This window comes from Equus przewalskii, chromosome 2 (assembly GCF_037783145.1).
Source record: "Equus przewalskii isolate Varuska chromosome 2, EquPr2, whole genome shotgun sequence".
NCBI lineage: Eukaryota > Metazoa > Chordata > Mammalia > Perissodactyla > Equidae > Equus > Equus przewalskii.
Genome location: NC_091832.1, coordinates 24609739 through 24618117, shown reverse-complemented (window position 1 = coordinate 24618117; position 8379 = coordinate 24609739).

Here is an 8379-nt window from a genome sequence, read left to right as displayed (position 1 = left end):
CTTCCTTGAAGCACAGACTTGATACAGAGAACTACCTCCTCTGCAAAACTTTCGCTGAGTCTCCTGGTTATTGATTGTTCCGCTAAAGTCTCAAAACACCTTATGCAATCCCCTATCATAGCACTTACCACATTGTACTGTAAATGCCTATTTTCATGATTCTCTCCTACTTAGACCTACCTACTTGGGGCAATCTAGCGCATTGTTGAACAAATGAATGACTCTTCCCTCCATCTAGCTCTCAGCCTGGCCCTAAAATGTCAGTAAGTAATATAATAACATAAGGATAATGATAACAGCTATGATAATAGCTACCACCTATTAAGCATCTACTCTATTTCCAAGCCCTGGGAAGGTGTCTTTAAATATATGATCAAGTTTATGCTTCAGAATAACCCTGTGAGGAAGATATTATTATCCTCATTTTAAAAGGGATCAGAGGCTCAGAGAGATGAAATGACAGAAGCAGGATTCAGCCCAAGTGTCTGCCTCCGAAGCCCAAGTAAGTGTGATGTTAGTGTCTGACTCCAGTCAATAACTGGTGTCCCTTAGCGTAAGCTGGAAACCCTTCCGAGATGTTGGAAACACCCCCCACTGAGAGCAAAAGGCCTGAGACCACGGCAATGCCACCAACTCCCCACACCCTGCGGACAGCAGGGAAATGCTCTCACCTCTGACGTGAGTGACCTCATCCACACAGTTTCCCAAGTAAGGCTGCACACCTCAAAGAGATCGGGAAAGGGGCTGCAGGCGCCTTATTACAGCGTGAACCACCCTTGGCAGTGAGTTTCACACATAATAAGTGCCCTGAGTTTATCCAGTGCCTTTGCTGAAGCATTCCAAGTGCCATTAGCTTATTAATCTGCCCAGCGCCCCTGTGAGGCAAAGCTGGTGGTATTCTTGACTGATTTTATAGAGCGTTAGCTCCTTGAGAGCGGGAGCTATGTGGGCCTGCCACACACACAGGTTAGAAAGGAGTAATGGGGGTGTGGCAAAGAAACAAAAACCCTTGGAGAAGTGGTTTTAGACAAAGGTAGGGACACAACCCAGATGCCTTCTTCCTACCCTGGGACTCTAGACTGTTTCATCTGGCATCCTTGCATGGCCACTTAGTTGCTGTTAACTCTGGGAAGTTACTTCATCTAGTCTCAATTTCCCCATCTGTAAGGAAAAGCTAACAGTACCCACCTCCTAAGGTAGTTTTGAGCATTACAGGAGTTAGTGTATATAACAGGTAGCACCACAGTGGACAGACAGTAAGTGTTCAATAAGTGTTAGCTATTATTACAACTATTAGAATGGTACTTGGCACTGTGGAATGACTAAATGGAACGAGCTTTGCTACTACTGGCTTTATAGAGTTTATTTCAAAATTGCAGGCTCTGCTACTTACTATTAGGTTTGTGACCTTGGCCAGATGGCTTAACTTCATGAAGGAAACTTCATCCTCATCTGTGAAATGGGATAGACTGAAATGAAGATCTTGAAAGGGCTTTGGAAACTGTCAAGCACTATACAAACATTAACTGCGGCTTTGTACTATGACTGTACAGGAATCCCAGCTCTGCCCCTGAAATTCCTAACGAAAGTTTCCTCCTGTGTAATATGGGCATGGTGATCGTATCTCTCTCAGGGGGTTGTTGTGAAAAAAGTAAATGATTAAAGACAATATATTTAAAGTACCTAGCACAGTGGGAAGTGGTCCATAGATGTTACTTCGCCACCCCCTAATAAGTGTTGCCTTTCAGTGTGCTAAAGGAAGCCACGGAGTGTGGTGGAAAATTTATGGAACTAATAGAGCTGGGACTACTCCTGGCTTTGCCACTGTGTGACCTTGAGCAAGTTACCTAACCTCTCTGAGCTTTCAGAGTCCTGGCTTCTAACAGGAGAGAAGGTATGCCTACCTTGCAAAGTTTTAGGAACATAAGACTGATTGACCTAGCACAGACCTTGCCTCGGAGCAAGAGCTTGCTCAATTAATGGGAGCTACTAACAAATGCACAGACAGGCCTAAGAACTACTCTTGTGGAAGGGACCCAGTTGGAAGCAAGGACCAAAATTCCCCAACCCGAAACCAAATGGGGTCATGAACTGCAAAGTAAGTGATCCAGGCTCTACAAAGTTCAGCTGAGTTTGGGAGGTTCCCGCCCAGCACTGCTTAGCTTGTCTGGACCCTGCCAGTGGACCGGTCAGGAGAAGGCCATAAGAGGACCCAACCCACCCAAAGTGATAACAGGGGAGGAGGAGGCAGGGGGAGAAAGGAATGTACTGATTCACTGCCCCACCCATCCCCTGCCTCTAATCTCTCTTCCGGAATTTTACAGCCCTCTCTTACTGGGGCGGAGGCGGAGGGGACAGGGCGGGGGTTACCAACGGCTGCCGGAACCCCACCCCACCCCCCCTTGCCAATCAGCTTCTGCGGGAAGCCCCGGGGAGTCGTGCACGACCCCGGCAGTTTGCTCTCAGCTCCCGCCTGCGACAGAAGAGCCTCCTGCGTGCCGATGGGGGGAGCCTAGCGGGGAGAGAGGGCAGCTGTGAATTCCGGGAGACGTCACGGCTCGCGCCGGGGGTGGGTCCGCGGGCGGGCGGAGAGTTCCCTCTCCCGGTGCTGGAGAGCGGCGGCTGAGTCACAGCTGGGGCCTGGGTGCACTGGCAGACCGCGGCCTCCTTCAGGATCCTTGCCGCGGCCAATCAGCTATCAGGATCCCCCTCGCCACCCCCGTCAGGTGTCACTGGATTGCAGCCAGAAATCCAGAAAGAAAACGACTTCAAGACCTGGCAGCGAGGAAGAAGGGAAAGTTTACAAACATAGCTCAGGCCCCTTATTTTATCTTACTAAAGATGGGGCAACTCAGGCCCCGAGAGGGCGGGGATCTGCTCAAGGCGGTGCTGAAAATCAGGGACACACGCCAGGCCCCCTCTTTAACCTCGGGCGCTGCCCTGCCTGCTGGATTCAGTTCACATTCTCTAATACCTGGAGACTTAGTTTCCCCGTTTGGCAGCTGGAAAATATCAAAGAATTTATTAATAACTGTAACACGAGCTGCTGGAAGAAAAGCAGCAAATCTCCCTACACAACAAAGGGATTAGGAGGTACTGATGTTCGCAGCTGACGTTTATTGAGCACTTACTATTTGCCATGCACTGTTGTTCTAAGCACTTTACTGTATATGTATTAACTAATTTAATTTTCACAACAATCCTAGGAGGAGGAAATTATTGTTATCCCCATTTTACATATGAGGAAACTGAGATGAATAACAGCGAAGCCACTTGACCAGGGTCACGTGGTCAGCTAGTGTATGATGGAGTCAGGATTTGAACCCAGGCCCCACTCCCTCAACCACTGCCATCTGCCTCTCCTAATGAGAATGTGGTTACAATCTACCTACATTCCGGATGTTGGTTTAACAGTGTAGGCTCTTTTCATTATGGCAACCTCTTTCAGAGTGACTTAGATTATCTGTGTGTGTATAGATATTTAATATATGCTCTCTGGCCGTGATTATGTTTCTACACACTGAGAGATCAAAGCACCAGGTTAAATGGGGCAATCAAGGTCACAGTGTGAAATGGAGAGGACTCCTTTCCCAATGGTCCAGAGTTGTCTTAATTCTGTCAGGCTCCATGGCCAGAATCTCGACTTTCTCCCCACAATGGGTCCCACTTTACCTAGGGGTCACCTGGAGTACCCATGTCCACACAAACAATCCTAACTTGACTACTGTTATGTTTTTCAAGGATCCTAAAAGGTTGCCCTGCCCCCCAAAACATATCCCCAACCCCATCATCAGCTTGTACACAGTTGAAGGTTTCTTTCTCAGTTTAAAGCCAAAATGACAGTTCATCTTTTGTGAAACTGCGAACATCACAAGAGAGAAAAATAAACTGGATCTCACCAGCTATTTCCATGTAATGAGAACAAGATTATCAGAGCCTCCCTAAAAATGAGTTTCAGTAGGAGAGAGAGCAGAAGGACTTTGAGCTCACCGAATTAACGTCTGACAGAACTTCAAAACTCATCTAGTGCAACTTCTCCATTTATAGGCCCAGGTAAAGAAAAGGAGTTTCCCAGGCCATTCAGAGATATTGAGGGCCTGGGAGGAGGTGGGAGGACCCATGTGGGGAAGGGAATAGAAGGCAGGCAAAAGGGCAAAAGATTAGATTAGCCCCAATGTCAGAAGCCTTTCCTTCTAGTTGTTTTAGAAAATCTGTGCCCCCAGCCTTAAAAATGATATGTGCATTTTATAGTAAGTAAATTATACTTTAATAAAGCTGTTAAAAAATAAGAGATGCTTCTTGGGGCTGGCCCGGTGGCGCAGTGGTTAAGTGTGCATGCTCCAATTAGCGGCCCAGGGTTCCCTGGTTCGGATCCCAGGTGCGGACATGGCACCGCTTGGCAAGCCATGCTATGGTAGGCGTCCCACATATAAAGTAGAGGAAGATGGGCACAGATGTTAGCTCAGGGCCAGTCTTCCTCAGCAAAAAGAGGAGGATTGGCAGCAGATGTTAGCTCAGGACTGGTCTTCCTCAAAAATTAATTAATTAATTAAATTTGAAAAAAAAAGAGATGCTTCTTGTAAAAAAATTTTTAATTACAGAGATAAACGCTCAATAAAGTAAAAGTCCCCTACAAACATACCCAGGAAAAGAACCACGATTAACAATTTGTATCACATTGTTCCTCCAGATTTTTCTCTGTATACTCATATTTTTTTCTGTGTAGTCATATATGCATGCACGTGTGTGTGTGTGTGTTTAATAGAAATGGAATTGTTTCTCTTAACACTATGTCTTGGACAGTTTCCCATGTCAGTACATTTAGATCTACCTTATTCTTTTAAAGGCTGCCTACATACAATGGCTGAACTATACTTAACAGGTTCCCTGGTGATAGATAGTTGGATTGTTTCCAATTTTTTGTTATTACAAGCAGTACTGCAATGGACACTTTTGCACATACATCTTGGAGCCTTTTTAGGGGAATTCTGTAGGATCAATTCCCAGGGAAACTGTTGCTTTTAAAACAACATGCTTCGTAAACTATCATTTCAACTTATTCCAAATGCCTTGACATAAAAGCCTGTTCCTGACCAAAATCACTTAAAGTACTTAGGATATAGTACACATTAAAGAAATGTTAGTTATTTTCGTGATTATTATTACTGTTATTTCATGATATCATTAGTGCGGTGAGTAGACGTTCCTTCAGTCGACAATTCTTGATGCACCTCGGCCACGCGATGGGCCTGAGGATCCGACAGTGAACACCTGTAGACTCTGTCCCGGCGAGGACGTGCCAGTCGGCAACTACAACACCATGCGGTAAGTGCTGCTGAAGGGTTAGCTGCAGGGAGATAAAGGAGCTTGTGGGAGGAACATTAACCAGCCTGAAGAAGGGCAGACAAGAGAAGGGTGATGATGAAGAAGGAACGGCTTGAATTATCCAAAGAGAGAAGGCAGTGAGTGCCCCAGGCACTAGAAGCATCCAAGCAGAGGCCAAGACACCATCTCCAAGACATACTGGTAGGAATAGTAAACCAAACCAGTGGTTCTCCAATGTCTACCCCCAGACTGGTGCTAGTGCATGGGGAAAGAAGAAAAATAAGGATAAAGAGGTGAATTTTCAGATGCTAAATTTAATCATTTTAAGGGACAGTCTTTCATTCTGAGAGTATACCCTTCCATTTTTCTGGTATTAAAATGTCCTTTCTTGTATGATGTGATGGTTGTGGTACTTGACACTTGTTTTCTTTAATCTTCTTGTTTGGTCAAACTAAAAGCTGACAACCCTATCTGGGTACTCTTTCACATTTTTTAAACTTTTGACTATTGATAACATCTAAAAGTCTGGGACCTCTGAGCCAGGTGACTCCTAAGGTTCTTTCTGTCTCTCTGGTTGTAAAAATCTCTGCTGAACAGTGATTAAGTCCTAAAGCTAAATTAACTTTGGAATCTGTGAACCAAATCCTTTGCGACAGACCCAAGGTAAAAATAAACACATAAGAACATGAGTAAGTAAAAGATAGAAAAATGATTTGGGTACCCCCTCAAACACTTTTATTTTTTGGTTCCCAAACCACATAAGAGTACCTCCAGTTTCCATATAGACTTGCTCTCCTGCTCCTGGGGACTGCAGCACTGAAGAAGGGAAACCACAGAAATAACACATAGAAGTAATATGGGGAAAATCAATTTGGTGCAGTTTTCACAAATCTTTAAAACAGAGCGATTTAAGTGATGATGGGGTTTCATGACCAGAGGCAGCAGAGCCTCTGATAGGAATGCTGGTGTTTTTCTGGCATTTCTCTGAGTGGATGGGAGGGGGAAGAAAATGGGTTTTTTTCCTCCCCTTTCACTTATAAGAAAATGGAAGTAATGAAAAGCCGAAGTCTCCTGTAACGTCCCATTAAGAGGAACAAATGAAAGGCAGCTCCCCCGTTACCAGAAAACGCAGACCCTCAGCCAGGTCCTGGGCAGACCTCCTGATGTGGCAGGAACTAAGTATTCACCAACACTCCTGGCACTGCTGTTACCATGGCAACTCCTCACCTTTTGCATTCCTTGACTTGGGGGTTGAGACTGGTTCGGGGCACATTTGAGTTTTCACGTTTCTCCATGGTTTCTGGGAAAGGACAGGGGAGGAAAGGGGAAGGATCTAAGTCGGCTTGCCTGCTGCTTTGGCTGTTTGCTTTCAGCTTGTGTAACTAGGCCTCTCTGGGTGAAAGGGGCCTGCAGCAGGGTGAGGAAGTAGAAATGGCTGTGGCAGAGCCCAACTGACCTAGGTTCAAATCCCAGCTCCTCAGTGAATCCATTTATTCATTCAAACAAGCCCTCCTCCGGGCCAGGCACTAGCAGGTACAGAGAGATGACTGAATAGCCAGAGTTGCCCCTCAGAAAGCTGGCAGTCCAGAGGGAAAGCTGGGTCAGCATGATCACAAGCCAATATGGTAGATGATTTCACAGAGGCAGGTGCCGGTTCTTTCATTGCCCAGAGAGGTGACCTTGTGGGGAGGAGAGAAACGATAGGAAACCCACCCTGCATTGAGAAGGGCTCTTAGGAACACTCCAGCAAGGCTTCCTTCCTCTTGGGTCCACAAGAGTTCAGCAATGAGGGCATCACATTAAGGGTGAGTTGAGACTTGCACTATGACCTCAAGCAAATCAATTCACTTTCCTGAGCCTCAGTTCCCCCATCTATAAACCAAAGCTAAGAATAACTATCTTACTCTTGTTGAGAAAAATTATGTTAATTAATATATAATGATGAAGCAAAGAGGAGACAGACCGGATTCAAAACCTGACTCTCCAATGCCCAACTGGGTGATCTTGGATAATTCTGAACTTTAACCCCTCTGAGCCTCAGTTTCCTCACCTGTAAAAGGGTAATCATAATCATACTAACTCAAAAGAGTGTTGCTAGAATTAGATAACACAGGTAAACCACACAGTGCCAGCGTACAATAATGCCAGTTACTTCTGATGACAGAGGTAGAGCTCCAGTGCCAGATGTGTTCTAACTCAGATATTATTGATAGTATTGTCACATGGCACCCGGTTGGCACTCTGTAAACATTACTTTCCCAACCTATTTTGGACCCTTTCCTCTGGCTACTCTACCTTTGTGCCTTCTCTAACTTCCAAATGGCCTGGCTATTTCTCAGTCCAAGGAGGGTGCAGCTTGAGGTTTGCATTCTCACTCCAGCATCCCCTTTTTCACTGTGACCTTAGCCTCTCTCCTGGGCTGAATGAAGGAGAGAGCGCCTGGGCCTGGCCCCAAAGGGCTCCTCTGAGACTGAGGTAGGGGAAAAGGCAGGGAGTGCGTCAGCCCTGATGCAATCACAGGCTCATTGCTTGGCCGGCTTCCTCCTCTTCCAGTGTTTACCGGAGCCTGGATTCCACAGGAACCCTTGAAAGTGTGCACTGGCGGCAGGGGCAGGCAGCACACAAAATTGTCCCTGCTTCAGGGACACTTTAGGGAGAAAGTGATACTGTGACTGCCTAGGCCTCACTCACCCTGGGCCCAGGGACACAGGAAAGAGATACCAGGTGTCAGTCCAGAGGGAGAGGCAGGGAGGCAGTCTCCAGGAGGGAGGGACTAACCACTGGCTGATGCCAGGGCCAGCTTCCAGCCCCAGCTCTGGGAGGCCCCATGAATAGGCCCTTTATCCCTGAGCTTTGAAGCTCAGGGGAGGGAGCTTGGGAAGGGGGTCTCAGGTGACAAGGAGCCTCAGAACGAGCTCAGAGGATCCTGTCCTTTCCTTCCCCGTAGAAATTCTAGCTGGAGGGAAACTTGTTTTCCAGTCTTTTGCCTAAGATCTTCATTTAGGAGGCCGCTCACCAATCCCACAGCCTTGCTGGGTCACCTAGAGACATCCT